We start from the raw sequence: 15,539 nt of genomic DNA, 5'->3' as shown, positions 1-15,539 counted from the left end.
TCCTAATGGTGAATGCCATTAGTTTCTATCTCCTGTTAATGGCAATTTTTATTAGCTTTTAATGGGGATTATTAATGCATTCGTTAGTTATAATAGAAGATATAAAACTATCCCCAACCTTCTCCTACCCATACATGCTGTCCATGACCCCCTTCCCTTCCCCCTGAAACCCCCCTGAAACCCCCCTGAAACCCCTGCTATATAGTCGTAATGGCTTGACGATTTCCCCCTGATGATTCCTTCCCCCTGAAACCCCTGCTATATAGTCGTAATGGCTTGGCGATTTCCCCCTGATGATTCCTTCCCCCTGAAACCCCCCCAGAAACCTCCCCAGAAAAGCGTCAATAAACCCCCTGGTTTAAGGGTAATCAAGCCACCTTGAGTGTCCTAATTACCAGACCCGAATAATCTTTAGGATTATTGAGTAATCCTAGAGATTACTCAAGCTCTCATCACCAGGAGTATTTTAGGACCCACCTGCAGGCCCCGAGGGAGTGGAATGTGTGAAAGGGAACCGCAGGTGAGAAATATTTTGAAAAATCTCTCATGTTTCTCACTCCTCCAGTAGGATTTTTTTAAGGGAATATACGGCCGACGCAAAGTAATAGAAGTTGGGTATTATATGGGGGTTTTGGTGACCATATCTATGGGTTTTGGGGGGAGGAGGAAGTCCCATATGTTCCTGGAGTTCCTTTACATGGGGTTAAGGGTTTGGCGCCCCCCCCACCCTCCCCCCCCCCATCGAACGTAGGTTAGGTCAGTTTCTTTTGACCCTGTCAGTCTCCCTTACACACATGTGGCGCTGGCGGCTGAGTGGACAGCGCTCTGGACTCGTAATCCTTGGGTCCGGGTTTGATCCCTTGGTGATGCAGAAACACAATGGGCAGAGTTTTTTCACCCCTGATGCCCCTGTTACCTAGCAGTAAATATGTACCTGGGAGTTAGTCAACTGTCACGGGCTGCTTCCTGGGTGCGTGTGTGTGTCGGGGGGGAAGTTGTAGTTAGTAACAGTTGGTTGATTGACGGTTGAGAGGCGGGCCGAAAGAGCAGAGCTCAACCCCCGCAAGCACAACTAGGTGAACACACACACACACACACACACACACACACACACACACACACACACAGTTTCCAGACCTCATTATCGCACACAAGGCCACGGGAATCGTCGCTTGAGATCACATGTACTCACCCCCTCTCCCCCGCCCCCCAGGACCCCCATTCTCCCCCCCCCCCGGAGGGGGGGCGAGTGGTTGTGCCCGTTGATTAAAAAAAAAATCACCCATGCCGCGTGGATTAACCATAACAGTCTGGCGGATTACAACGGCTGGAGTTCGAAAGAGGGTTAGGTAGAAAGCGTGTTGGATTTGTCCCCAAACTCCCACCCCCCACTCCGACTATCCCAGGTCTAATGGGGAATGGGGAGGAACTCCGAGGTGACCCATCAAAGGCGCAGTGGGAGTCCTATATGGCCTGCCTCGGGCATCATCACCCCTAACTGAACAAATCCACAAGGGCCGCGACGAGGATTCGAACCTGCGTCCGCGAGCATCCCAGACACTGCCTTAATCGACTGAGCTACGACTTTGTGGATTGGTTCATTTGATGCATATCGTTAGTGTGATCTCTGTGTGTGATCACCCCTAACTACTTGTTGTAACTACTAGAGGAATCCTAACAACGATTGCTACTCATTGCAGAGAGAGAGGAAGAGCGAGATAAGAGATGCAGGCTGTAAATTGCAAAATATCCACTTAATTAGAAAATCAGAAGAAGCCGTTCAAGCCCACTATCAAGCCCACTATCAGCCCACTGATAGTGTAGGTACCTACACTATCAGCCCCGTTTAGAGGGGTTGATAGTGTAGGTACCTAGTGTAGGTATTCCTCCATCTTGGAGTGGAAGTAGCGGTTTTAGATTTATTAGGCTGTTTGGAGGTACCTTTTGGATTTGACTAGTTTATCAGTGGTTGAATTGTCAGTGTCAGATATTTTCTCATGAGCTCTCAGTCGATTAACTGCTGGGAGGGAATTTCTTTCTATCTAAATTTTATCTAAAAATATCATTCTTCCGTCTATAAAACGAAGGAGAGGGGAAATAATTCACTCTGTCTATAAGACGGGGGGAAAATTGATCCTTCGTCCTGTCTAAAAGTATCGGAATTCCTTATTTTAGTGAAATTAATTTGCAGTTCTGCAACAAGGATTAGAGTTGGACTCCCCCCTTGTAGGCTCGAGGCAATTTATCGAGGGTCTTATCGCTCTGAGGGCAGGAGGTGCCCCAGTCGTGACTATTTCCTTCGCTAATTTCGGGACGCAATCATAATAATGTAAAGATAATTGCAATTGCATAAGAATAATAGCTGGATTCTGTTGTTGCATTCCACGGTGGGTGGGTTTTGTGTGTGTGTGTGTGTGTGTGTGTGTGTGTGTGTGTGTGTGTGTGTGTGTGGGTGTGTGGGTGTGTGGGTGTGTGTGTGTGTGGGTGTGTGGGTGTGTGTGGGTGTGTGGGTGTGGGTGTGTGGGTGTGTGGGTGTGTGTGTGTGTGTGTGGGTGTGTGTGGGTGGGTTTTGTGTGTGTGTGTGTGTGTGTGTGTGTGTGTGTGTGTGTGTGTGTGTGTGTGTGTGTGTGTGTGTGTGTGGGTGTGTGTGTGTGTGTGTGTGGGTATTCACCTAGTTGAATTCACCTAGTTGTGTTTGCGGGGGTTGAGCTCTGGCTCTTTGGTCCCGCCTCTCAATTGTCAGTCAACTGGTTTACAGATTTCTGAGCCTACTGGGCTCTATCATATCTACATTTGACGGTGTGCGTGTGTGTGTGGGTGAGGTGTGTGCGTGTGTCTGTGTGTACTTACCTATGAATGATTGCTGGGAGAGGGAGAACTAATCCAACCTACGATTACTGTTGTTGTTTGCGTGGGTGTATTTGTCTGTGTGTATATGTTTGTGTTTGTAGGGTGTACGTACGTACATGTGTGTGTGTGTTCTTCTTGGACTCCGTTGTTTATGCCTCTTGGTATCTCGTACGTCTGAATCATGTCTCTTCTGGAGTGTTCAATCCTTCAGTGATTGTACTTTCCGCTTTCAAATTTTTTGTTTTAATTTTTCTCATGTGTTGAATTTCTGGAAGGAATTTTGTGCGAATCTCGAGATGAATTAAATGGTAATGTTGTATTTTCTTAAGGTCGTTGTATTTTCCAGGACAGGCGCTGTATTTTCAGAACAGGTGTTGTATTTTTCACAACAGGATGTTGTCTTTTCCAAACAATGGTGCTGCCTTGGGTGGTAATGGACCCCATACCCATTCCTGCGGGTGGTAATGGACCCCATGCCCATTCCTGTGGGTGGTAATGGACCCCATGCCCATTCCTGTGGGTGATAGTGGACCCCATACCCATTCCTGTGGGTGGTAATGGAGCCCATACCCATTCCTGCGGGTGGTAGTGGACCCCATACCCATTCCTGTGGGTGGTAATGGACCCCATGCCCATTCCTGTGGGTGATAGTGGACCCCATACCCATTCCTGTGGGTGATAGTGGACCCCATACCCATTCCTGTGGGTGATATTGGACCCCATACCCATTCCTGTGGGTGATAGTGGACCCCATACCCTTTCCTGTGGGTGTTATTGGACCCTATACCCATTCCTGTGGGTGATAGTGGACCCTATACCCATTCCTGCGGGTGGTAGTGGACCCCATACCCATTCCTGTGGGTGGTAATGGACCCCATGCCCATTCCTGTGGGTGATAGTGGACCCCATACCCATTCCTGTGGGTGATAGTGGACCCCATACCCATTCCTGTGGGTGATATTGGACCCCATACCCATTCCTGTGGGTGATAGTGGACCCCATACCCTTTCCTGTGGGTGTTATTGGACCCTATACCCATTCCTGTGGGTGATAGTGGACCCTATACCCATTCCTGTGGGTGATAGTGGACCCTATACCCTTTCCTGTGGGTGTTATTGGACCCTATACCCATTCCTGTGGGTGATAGTGGACCCTATACCCATTCCTGTGGGTGATAGTGGACCCTATACCCATTCCTGTGGGTGGTAATGGACCCCATGCCCATTCCTGTGGGTGATAGTGGACCCCATACCCATTCCTGCGGGTGGTAGTGGACCCCATACCCATTCCTGTGGGTGGTAATGGACCCCATGCCCATTCCTGTGGGTGATAGTGGACCCCATACCCATTCCTGTGGGTGATAGTGGACCCCATACCCATTCCTGTGGGTGATATTGGACCCCATACCCATTCCTGTGGGTGATAGTGGACCCCATACCCTTTCCTGTGGGTGTTATTGGACCCTATACCCATTCCTGTGGGTGATAGTGGACCCTATACCCATTCCTGTGGGTGATAGTGGACCCTATACCCATTCCTGTGGGTGATAGTGGACCCCATACCCAGTCCTGTGGGTGGTAGTGGACCCTATACCCTTTCCTGTGGGTGGTAGTGGACCCTATACCCATTCCTGTGGGTGGTAGTGGACCCTATACCCATTCCTGTGGGTGACAGTGGACCCCATACCCATTCCTGTGGGTGGTAGTGGACCCCATACCCATTCCTGTGGGTGGTAGTGGACACCATACCCATTCCTGTGGGTGTTATTGGACCCTATACCCATTCCTGTGGGTGATAGTGGACCCCATACCCATTCCTGTGGGTGATAGTGGACTCCATACCCATTCCTGTAGATGGTAGTGGACTCCATACCCATTCCTGTGGGTGATAGTGGACCCCATACCCATTCCCCCCAAAAATAATTTAGCTTAGCAAGTTACAATCTTTTGACGCTAGTTACACAATTTAAAAAGTATTTCAGCAATCATTTTTTTATATAACGCAAAAGTAGCTCCAAAAGTGACCCACAACAGTCTCTATATATACACAGAACAGCTTTTATGGACCTGTCCTGTGTGTTTTAGGTATTTCTACAACCTTATGATCTTAGAAAATAAGATGTAAATGTTGATTGATTTAGACGGGGTATGTAAATTTTTATTTTAAAGTCGACGTTATGTGTGTTTATGTTCGTATAGCAGAGAATCCAGAAACCCGAGGATTTTAGATGTTAAATCCGGGATTAGTAGACTCTATGGGTGGGCGTTCGAGCTAGAGTAATCCGGGTGTATGTGTGGGTGGGGGGGGGGGCTGGAGGTAGGGGCTTTATTACATCAGAATCCGGAGGCTAAGGCGGATATAAGCCCTGGCTTTTCGCGTACCAGAATCCGGGGGGGGGGGGGATGAGAGGATTGTGGTGGGCGTTCGTGTAGCAGAATCCGGGGCCAGTTAGAGGCGGGTCATTGGTGTTGTGAGACGAATTGGATCCAAGAGCGTCACGAACCTGTGGTGATGGACGGCCTAGTAGGGGGGGGGGGAGGAGTGTTGGGGGAGGGGTGTTGGAGGAGGGGTGTTCGGGGAGGGGTGTTGGGGGGAGGGGGAGGTTATGGTTGTACGAGGCATGACTGTGGAAGTGGACAATGGCTGCGTGGGTGTGTGATGGCTGAGGGGATGGCTTTAGGAGTGGAAGATGAATAGGGGGAAGGGGGAGGGGAGAAAATGATGGGCTATGAAGGGGGAGGGAGGTGTCTAGGATGGCTGTGAGGGGGGTGTATGGCTAGAGAGAGAGAGAGAGAGAGAGAGAAAGAGAGAGAGGAGTGGTTAGGCATCAGGGAGGAAATGTACTTTCCTTACACAGGAGATGAGTCACAATAACGTGGCTAAAGTAACGTGGCTCAATTGACTTGAGAATGGTCCAGGACGGACCGAAACGTCGTCGTCCCTTCACCTTCTAGTGTGTGGTCTGGTCAACATACTTTCTTTACCTAGCAGTGCATACCTAACAGTATCTACGGTAGAGGGAGGTAGATCAAGCTCTCTGTCTACCAGCTTCGTTGTACCTTTAGCATTTATACATTTTTCACTCTCAATTGTTTTTGTTTGGTCGAATGTAAACTTCAAAGTTGTAGATGGAGGTGGCTTCCACAGCATCCTTTAATGCATTCCACTTGTTGATTATCCATTCAGGGCATGAGTATTTCTGTGTTCCTAAGGCTCGTTTGCGTTTCCTAGTCTCCCCCTCAGTATTTTGTATGTTGTGATCATTTCCCCTATGTTGCTTTTGTCATGCAGGGTTGTAAGGTTCAATTCCGCTAGCCTATTTTCGTTGCAACTTTTTCCGTTGCAGCTGTAGCAGCAGCAGGACTAGTAGAAGCAGCAGCAATAAGAGAAGAGGCAGCAACAGCAGCAGTAGCAGCAGCAGCAGCAGAAGCAGCAGCAGAAGCAGCAGAAGCAGCAGCAGAAGCAGCAGAAGCAGCAGCAGTAGCAGCAGCAGCAGTAGCAGCAGCACCAACAGCAGAAGCAGCAACAGGAATGACAAACCAACAAAAATCTCCCCTTAGCCACAGCAATTGCAACATCCGAAGAACCAACATTATTTTAAAAGTTGACTTAATTAAACACTCTCATACACATCTTCCAAACTTCAGCTGGGAGAGAAATTCGTGAGAAATCGCATCTGTCTGTCGCATCCTTCACATGTTAGTTGTGTTGGCAGGTTTGTTGATGTTTGGTGATGAGTTGATCATCACCCGCCCCCCCCCCCCCCCAGGTCGCTGGGGGAAAAAATATCCATAATTAGTTTAGGAGTCGAGGTGGGACGCAGCATCTTTTCCTTTAGTTAATTAATCATGTAAAAGGGATGCTGTTAGGAGATGACTTTCTTTGTTGGTAGTGTTTCTATATGGCTTCAAAGGGCTTTATTGATATGTTATCTCTCTCTCTCTCTCTCTCTCTCTCTCTCTCTCTCTCTCTCTCTCTCTCTCTCTCTCTCTCTCTCTCTCTCTCTCTCTTCTGTATTCCTCATTTTGCATTTTTTCTCCCTAGGATTTTTCAAGTATTTTGAGAATTGCATTCTGTAATGAAGCATAGCTCTTTGGTCCTCACTATTAAATCTTGACAATTTCTATCTATGTGAACACACTTGGATGTGGCGTCAGGGTCGAGCTCAATCTCCCTAGCCCCGCCTCTTCACCCTTAGACGATTAAATGCATTAGATTTTCATTCCACACATTTCTCGAATTATTTTCAGCTGAATCGAGTTATTGAGCTCAATTGGCCATTTTTTCTTATAGGTAATTCAATTTGCAGTACTTTTTTTTTAATTGTTGTTTTTTGCAAGCAATCATCGGAGGGGCCTCGTAGCCTGGTGGATAGCGCGCAGGACTCGTAATTCTGTGGCGCGGGTTCGATTCCCGCACGAGGCAGAAACAAATGGGCAAAGTTTCTTTCACCCTGAATGCCCCTGTTACCTAGCAGTAAATAGGTACCTGGGAGTTAGTCAGCTGTCACGGGCTGCTTCCTGGGGGTGGAGGCCTGGTCGAGGACCGGGCCGCGGGGACACTAAAGCCCCGAAATCATCTCAAGATAACCTCAAGAAGATCATTTCTGAAACTCGTCTATTGCTTCACTTTCTTTCTCTTTGTGCCTTGGTCCTGTAATTTCATGTTTTAAACATGTTTTAAACCGCCTTATCTACTCTGCATATGCTCTTAAGGTATCTTGAACGTCGTTATCAGATAGCAACGTATAAGATATCTTTTAGGGTGCTTTAAAAAAAGGGCGATAACATGTTACCACATTTTGTTCTTCTTCTAAGCGTTTATGAGCTTGAGTTCACTTAGCCAGTGTGTGTGTAATTAAGTTTCAGTAGTTCTGAGACGTGTGTTGGAATGCACTTAATTTTGGGCCTTTTCCTAGTTTTTTTTATTTAGATGGAAACTGCAATTTGGGAGGCTGCGTATTCCAATTATGGTCTTACGTAGGTTGGGTATAATGTTCTGAAGCCCCATTTTTTTGTATCCCCCATTAATAAAAAAAATTATTAAACTGTATTTCCTAAGTGTGTCGCAACTGTACAGTACGGGTTAATGAGTGCTTACGCAAATGCGTTCGTAATTGTGTGATTGAATACGTACGTGTGTGAGTGCAATTGCGTTCTTATGTAAACTCTTTTGCGTGCGTGTGTGCGTGCTTGTTGGAGCGTTCGTGGGTTTATTATTACGACTCGTTTCATGGCCAACAAACACATCTTGCATAGAGACTAGAACGTTAAGCAGTTGGGTCGGAGGCTGGACAGCTTAAGCATCCTTAGGGAGATAAAAATGTAATCTTATTGAGTCCAGGTAATCAAGTGGAAGTTCTTGAGACGCGCCCTGAAGTCTTTAAGAGGAGGTGGGGGGGGGGGGAGGATGGAGGATAGAGCCTAGCCTTAGAGGGTGGATAGAGCCTGCTATTACTACCTGGCTCTATATCTGCATCGTCTTTTTCTTCCCTTTATCTTTCCTTACTCTCCTCGTTCACTGCCTCGGCTCCTCTATCCTTATACATATCTACTTGATCATTATACTTATCTACTCGATCTTTATACATATCTACTCCATCCCTATACATATCTACTCCAATCTTTCACCTTTGTTCATCTGGTCCTCCTTCCTGGCTTCCTCCCTCACCCTTCCCTACCTCTCTTCCTCCCGTCACCCCTCCCTACTTCTTCCTACCCTACCTCTCTTCCTCTCTATCCCTATCCCTCCCTCCCGTTACGCCATAATCAACATTTACAAGTACCTCAAATACCAGTCGACAGATCTTTTACATACTCTTGCTCTCACAATGGACGACTTAGCCACCATAATTGTTTGTACCCTGTACAAACAATTATGTTTGTACCCGAGATGTACCCTGGAGAGGTTGGTACAGTTATGTACCGGGGAATCTATGGGGTTTAGGCCTTGTGTTGGAAGCATTTTGGCTCTTAAATCTATGAATGAAATTGCTTAATAAAACCTGGCTTTGGAGTGGTGGTTCTAGATTTAAGTAGATTTTTATATTTTCCAGATATTATTGAGGGTTATGTTGTTGTTGTTTAAGATTCACTACTCGGAACTAAAAGTTCCAAGCAGCACGGGCTATGGTGAGCCCGAAGTGAGGGGTTATGATTACAGGATTGTGTGGTAACAGCTGGGTCGTACCAAGCTGGTATTAGGATCTTTTAGTGGGAAATTACGGTCTATTTCAAACTGTTCATTAAGTATTTTTGTAATCAGTGCTAAATCATATGATTTATGCTAGAGTGTAATATATATATATATATATATATATATATATATATATATATATATATATATATATATATATATATATATAATGAAGCTTTACATACACTAATATGTATATATAGTGTATGTAAAGTGCTTACATGTAACACAACAGAATAAAAGAACTAGAACGATTTATACATATATAATGGCAAGGAATTATATTTAAATAGGCCTCCTTCAAATTCGTAGGCCCATGCAAACTGGTCCACCCCCCCATCCTTCCCACCCCCCTCTCCCCCAATCCCTTTTTATCCAGGTCTGGGTACCAGTGATTCCTTTTGTGTGTGGCAAATGGTGGTTTCGTGGTTTATACTGAATGGCCTTTATCAAGTTCTGTTTGGGGAGTGGTGGTTAATGGTCTGTTTAGGGCAGAAGTAGTTCCAAGTTTGTATGTGTTACATATGTGTCAAGGCTGTTCGTGTACCGGTAAATTTTTCCCTCCCCTGTTTTTCGTTTTTCTTGGGAAAAATCCTAATCAGCATCTTCATATTCACGGATAGGATGAACAACCCAGCGGGTTTTCTTCCTATTGGGGAGTGTTGTACATGCTGCTATGGCGGTGTGTTCACTCACAGGATGAGTGGCGCTGCCCAATACTGTCACTATGGCGGTATGTCCACTCACAGGATGAGTGGCGCTGCCCAATACTGTCACTATGGCGGTGTGTTCACTCACAGGATGAGTGGCGCTGCCCAATACTGTCACTATGGCGGTATGTCCACTCACAAGATGAGTGGCGCTGCCCAATACTGTCACTATGGCGGTATGTTCACTCACAAGATGAGTGGCGCTGCCCAATACTGTCACTATGGCGGTGTGTTCACTCACAGGATGAGTGGCGCTGCCCAATACTGTCACTATGGCGGTATGTCCACTCACAGGATGAGTGGCGCTGCCCAATACTGTCACTATGGCGGTGTGTTCACTCACAAGATGAGTGGCGCTGCCCAATAAACTCGCCCCTCGGGGCAAAATTTAAAATTTAAAAAAGATACTGCTGTTAGAGATTAGACTTAGCTGAAGCACTTGACATTAAACACCTATACATCCAGTCCTAAACATACAGCTTACATGGAAATACACGTCTTGTCATCTACAAAACATGAAGGGATCTCCTATTACACTCCATAACAAACCAGTTGAACAAAGAACATATAAGATCAGATTGCCTAGGTCTATCGACAGAGTGAACATCTCCCTTCTAATTACATTCGTCCTAACTACTTTATGCTGCGTTTGTCCTATTTAATTTCTTGGGCGGACTCGTTAGGTGTCAAACTAATTTTGGAAAGTTGTATTTTCAACTACACATGTGGAAATTGATCGAACCCATTTTAGTCATTTTTCACGAATGTGTGTTCACAATTACGAGCTGTTTGAAAAATATATTATTTTTGTGAATATTGTATTAGTTATCCTAGAACCCTGAAACGTCAGAAAACTCGGGATATTTTAACTTTATGAACGAACAATATCTGAAACAGTGGGAACAAGATTGTATTGATGATACAATTAGCCCATAGATACAATAGATACAGTGATACAGTAGCCCATAGAAAGACCTGAACAACCAGGCTGTGACTCATACGTCAGGCTGCGAGCAGCCGCGTCCAACAGCCTGGTTGATCAGTCCAGCAACCAGGAGGCCTGGTCGACGACCGGGCCGCGGGGACGCTAAGCCCCAGGAGCACCTCAAGGTAACCTCAAGGTAGGTAAGGTATGATCCAGTAATCGACACTGTTGATTCCTCTGAGCATGGTTATCTTGAGGTTATCTTGAGATGATTTCGGGGCTTAGCGTCCCCGCGGCGGGTCCTCGACCAGGCCTCCTTTTTGTTACACACCCCTCAGGAACCAGCCCGTAGCAGCTGACTAACTCCCAGGTACCTATTTACTGCTAGGTAACAGGGGCATCATGGTGAAAAAAACATTTTGCCCATTTGTCTCCACCTCCACCGGGGATCGAACCCGGAACCTCAGGATTACAAATCCTAAGCGCTGTCCATCCAGCTGTCAGGGGCGCCCTTTAGTGCCACCACCACCTTAAAGCACAACACAGCATTTGATGTAAGACTCATCCAAGGTTGATTTGCATGTCTAATTCCCCATCAACTGGCATCCGTTCTTGAAGAGGTGCATTCTAATCCCATCAGGTTATCTTCTTCTTGAGAGGTTATCTTGAGATGATTTCGGGGCTTTTAGTGTCCCCGAAATCAGAGCAGAACTGGCAGAATTCCGACTCTTAAAGTTGTAGGGCACTAGAAAACTATGCACCTAGTCTTCTGAACCCACGACTGGGGTTAGATTCCTTTTGGAATTAGGTATTCCTTATGGAATTAGATTCCTTTTCCATAAGGACGTAAAAAGCTGTGAATGCCAGACCTAACCCGAGTCAAGAATTGTACCTAGCTGGCTTGATCTCGGACTAGCACTAGGGAACTATGCACCTAGTCTTCTGAATCCACGCCTGGGGTTAGATTCCTTTTGGAATTAGGTATTCCTTATGGAATTAGATTCCTTTTCCATAAGGACGTAAAAAGCTGTGAATGCCAGACCTTGCCTGAGTCAAGAATTGTACCTAGCTGGCTTGATCTCGGTCTAGCAACCTAGCGACTTTAGAAGCAATCAACAGTCCTCCACAAGAGAACAAATCCACAAGAGCCTGTGACGAGGATTCGAACCTGCGTCCGAGAGCATCCCAGACGCTGCCTTAATTGACTGAGGCAAAGTCTCAGTCGGTCTTAATTGACTAGTCCTAAACATAACTAAACAGTATTACCACCATTAAGTCAGAACTGTACAACGGAATAGTCGAGCGAGTAGAACGAGAATTAACAACTGGGTACATTATTCCACGAAACGACTCAAAAACCAGTTCATTCGAATTAAGAGGCCGGATAACAGACCAGATACGGCCGAACATCCGCACATTGTTACCCGGGGCCGTTAAGTAGTTGAGAAAGTAAATTGATGCCTTAGGATTTATTTATATCGTTGGTCGGCCTTAATTATATCTTCACAGTGAGAGATGAAGAATGTGTACGTGTTATTAAGAGATCCTTGGCTCCTGGGTGATTGGACAATTTAGAGATGCAAGGATAATGTATATTACGAGTTTTAAAGTCGCTTTTGAGAGTTCAGAGAAACACATGGGTGGGTGTGTGTGTGTGTGTGTGTGTGTGTGTGTGTGTGTGTGTGTGTGTGTGTGTGTGTGTGTGTGTGTGTGTGTGTGTGTGTAGTGTGTGTGTGTGTAATTTTGTAAGCTACATCACTTTGTTATTTTCTATCTATCTTAACTGTCTTTCTCTCTGTCTCTCTTAACTCATTATACAGGAAATGGTGAAAAGTGGGAGAGAGAGAGAGAGAGAGAGAGATCAAATTTTTCACTATTACAAGTTTAATGAGGTGAAATAGCTGTGTGTGTGTACGAACGCCTGTAAGAAAATGCAATTAATCCGCATTTCCTGAGCGTTCGTGTATATCATCGAGGATTGAGGTTCGGATTTAATGCGACGGAAACTTCGTAGTTCATTTATATTTGTTTCAAAAAAGAAATAATGGTGGCAGTTTTTCTCCATTATTTCTTTAGTAATGGGATGAAGTGGGGGGAGGAGGGGGGGGGGAGATAGGGTGAAGTGATGAGTCTCTCTCTCTCTCTCTCTCTCTCTCTCTCTCTCTCTCTCTCTCTCTCTCTCTCTCTCTCTCTCTCTCTCTCTCTCTCTCTCTCTCTCTCTCTCTCTCTCCCCAGTTCCTTGGTCTTAGCTTTCTCACTTATTACTGTCGTATCTTAACTTTAATCTCAGGATTCCATGTCTTCACCCAAGTGGAGAAATTATCACCCTGAGAAGTTAACCAACAGCTCGAGCGAGGATATGACATCTTCTCCCAGATATAATGCAACATGAAATGGTTTAGAGATTTACAACCAGGTTGCACAACCCCTTCTCCCCCCACCTCTCCCTCCCCCCTTTCCCCCTCTCCTTCCCCCTTCTGTGTTAAAAGGACCCCGAGATGCAAAGGCTGAACGAAATAGGTATCTGAAAATTGGAGAAACGAGTATTCAGAGAGCACATGACCACCACGTAAATGGTATTCAGCCGAGTCTCTCAAACTTATATATTAGCAACTCCGGGATTTGTTGTTTCTACGTCCTCGGCACCCAACTAAGGGTCCTGGATTCGGTCTCTTGGTGGGGACAGAGACGCGGTTAAGCACATTTTCCTTTCATCTCATGCACCTGTTCACCAAGGAGTAAATAGGTACTAGGGAGTTAGGCAACTGTTGTGGGCAGCGTCCTAGGAAAAATAATCCGTATTATTTTCCGGATTTACGGATAATCCGTATTATTTACGGCTTAGGTGAATAATATGTGTAAAATATGATCTGTAACACCCAGAATGCCCGTATATGGTGGTTCCGAGGATCAATGTCCACGCGTTCCGGTCTCTGACCAGGCCTAATGGTTAATGGCTTCAAGGGGAGATGTATGGTGAAATTTCAAAGGGGAATGAATGGTGAAATTTCAAGGGGGGATGAATGGTGAAATTTCAAGAGGGGGGATGAATGGTGAAATTTCAAGGGGAGGGGTAGACTGCCATTCCAAGGGAGAGGTTAAAAAATTACCTTTTTATATAAGCTCAGTACCTACATCAACTCGAGATTTTCTTGATAGTGAGACAGCGATGGCAGCTAATGGTGAACGCTGGCTCCAAGTCATGTAGATAGTGAATGATAATGATAGCAATACCAGTCATGATGATGGTGCTCGAGCACAGAAGATAGTGTACAGGTTGGGCGTGATGGTGACGTAGATGATGACATTGATGGTGAGACTTGATCAAGATGGTGTTGACGAAGGGTGACAATAAGGAGCAAAGAAGATGGTGTTCGAGATGATGGTGACGCTGATGGTGATGGAAGCTGGCAGTCAGATAAGAAGATGGTGATCGGTGTGGGATGAAATGGTGCAAATAGATGATAATGATTACGATACTAGAAAGGTTTATGGTGATGGAGGGTGATATTAAAAGCCAAAAAAAAATGGACAGTGAATACGTTTGTAAATTATATTCACGTTCAGGAGATGCCTTAAACAGAATGAGAAACAAATATATATATATATATATATATATATATATATATATATATATATATATATATATATATATATGTATATATATATATATATATATATATATATATATATATATATATATATATATATATATCAACACCTATATACACTCACAGAGAAATCACAATAGCGTGATGCATCAAATGAACAAATCCACAAGGGCCGTGACGAGGGTTCGAACTTAGGTCCGAGAGGATCCCCGTCGCTGTACCTCTGTATAAACATCTATATACCTCCTCCATCCACTCTCCTTCACGAGATGGTTATCCACCGCACTTTGGAATGACCCATGCAGAATCCTCCTTCCTAAAAATCCCCATTGCCTGTCCTGTCCATCATAGACTTTACTGTCCATTGCGCTGGGGAGTCCGCTGAAGCCTCTTGGCTTTGTTTTTTTTCCAGTGCTCTGAGGGCAGCGCGACTCTTAAATGCCCGGGACTTGGCTTTCTTTCCATTGGGGACGTTATGGAGTAGGAATGTTTGTGTGAAAGATAGAGTTAGGAAATAAAACAGGTAGGACACGACTATTAACTTGCAGAATGACAATGAAGTGAACATTGTAACAAAGAGTCAAGACAAATTGCTTTTCCTGACGCAAGCTCTCCCTGACGCAAGCTCTCCCTGACGCAAGCTCTCCCTGACGCAAGCTCTCCCTGACGCAAGCTCTCCCTGACGCAAACTTCCCCCTGACGCAAACTCCCCCCCTGACACAAAATAATTGACTAAGCACATAAATGGTGCTTGTCGACAAGTGGCAACAGGGCCAGATAAACAGGTTAATGCTATGCAGACTTGATTATCTACAAAAATGACGTTTAACACAGTTACGTAGTCAATGGCAAATGTTTCCTCACGCTTGTCCATTCCTGGTGGAGTTGCTGGAGTTGTTGTCTCTGTCTGTCTCTCTCTCTCTCTCTCTCTCTCACTCTCTGTCTCTGTTTGTCTCTCTCTCTCTCTCTCTCTCTCTCTCTCTCTCTCTCTCTCTCTCTCTCTCTCTCTCTCTCTCTCTCTCTCTCTTTCTCACTCACTGTCTCTGTCTGTCTCTCTCTCTCTCTCTCTCTCTCTCTCTCTCTCTCTCTCTCTCTCTCTCTCTCTCTCTCTCTCTCTCTTTCTCACTGTCTGTCTCTGTCTGTCTCTCTCTCTCACTCTGTCTCTGTCTGTCTGTCTCTCTCTCTCTCTCTCTCTCTCTCTCTCTCTCTCTCTCTCTCTCTCTCTCTCTCTCTCTCTCTCTCTCTCTC

This window comes from Procambarus clarkii, chromosome 87 (genome assembly GCF_040958095.1).
Source record: "Procambarus clarkii isolate CNS0578487 chromosome 87, FALCON_Pclarkii_2.0, whole genome shotgun sequence".
Classification (NCBI taxonomy): domain Eukaryota; kingdom Metazoa; phylum Arthropoda; class Malacostraca; order Decapoda; family Cambaridae; genus Procambarus; species Procambarus clarkii.
The sequence above is the reverse complement of the archived record's forward strand: the minus strand, read 5'-3'. Positions refer to the sequence as shown.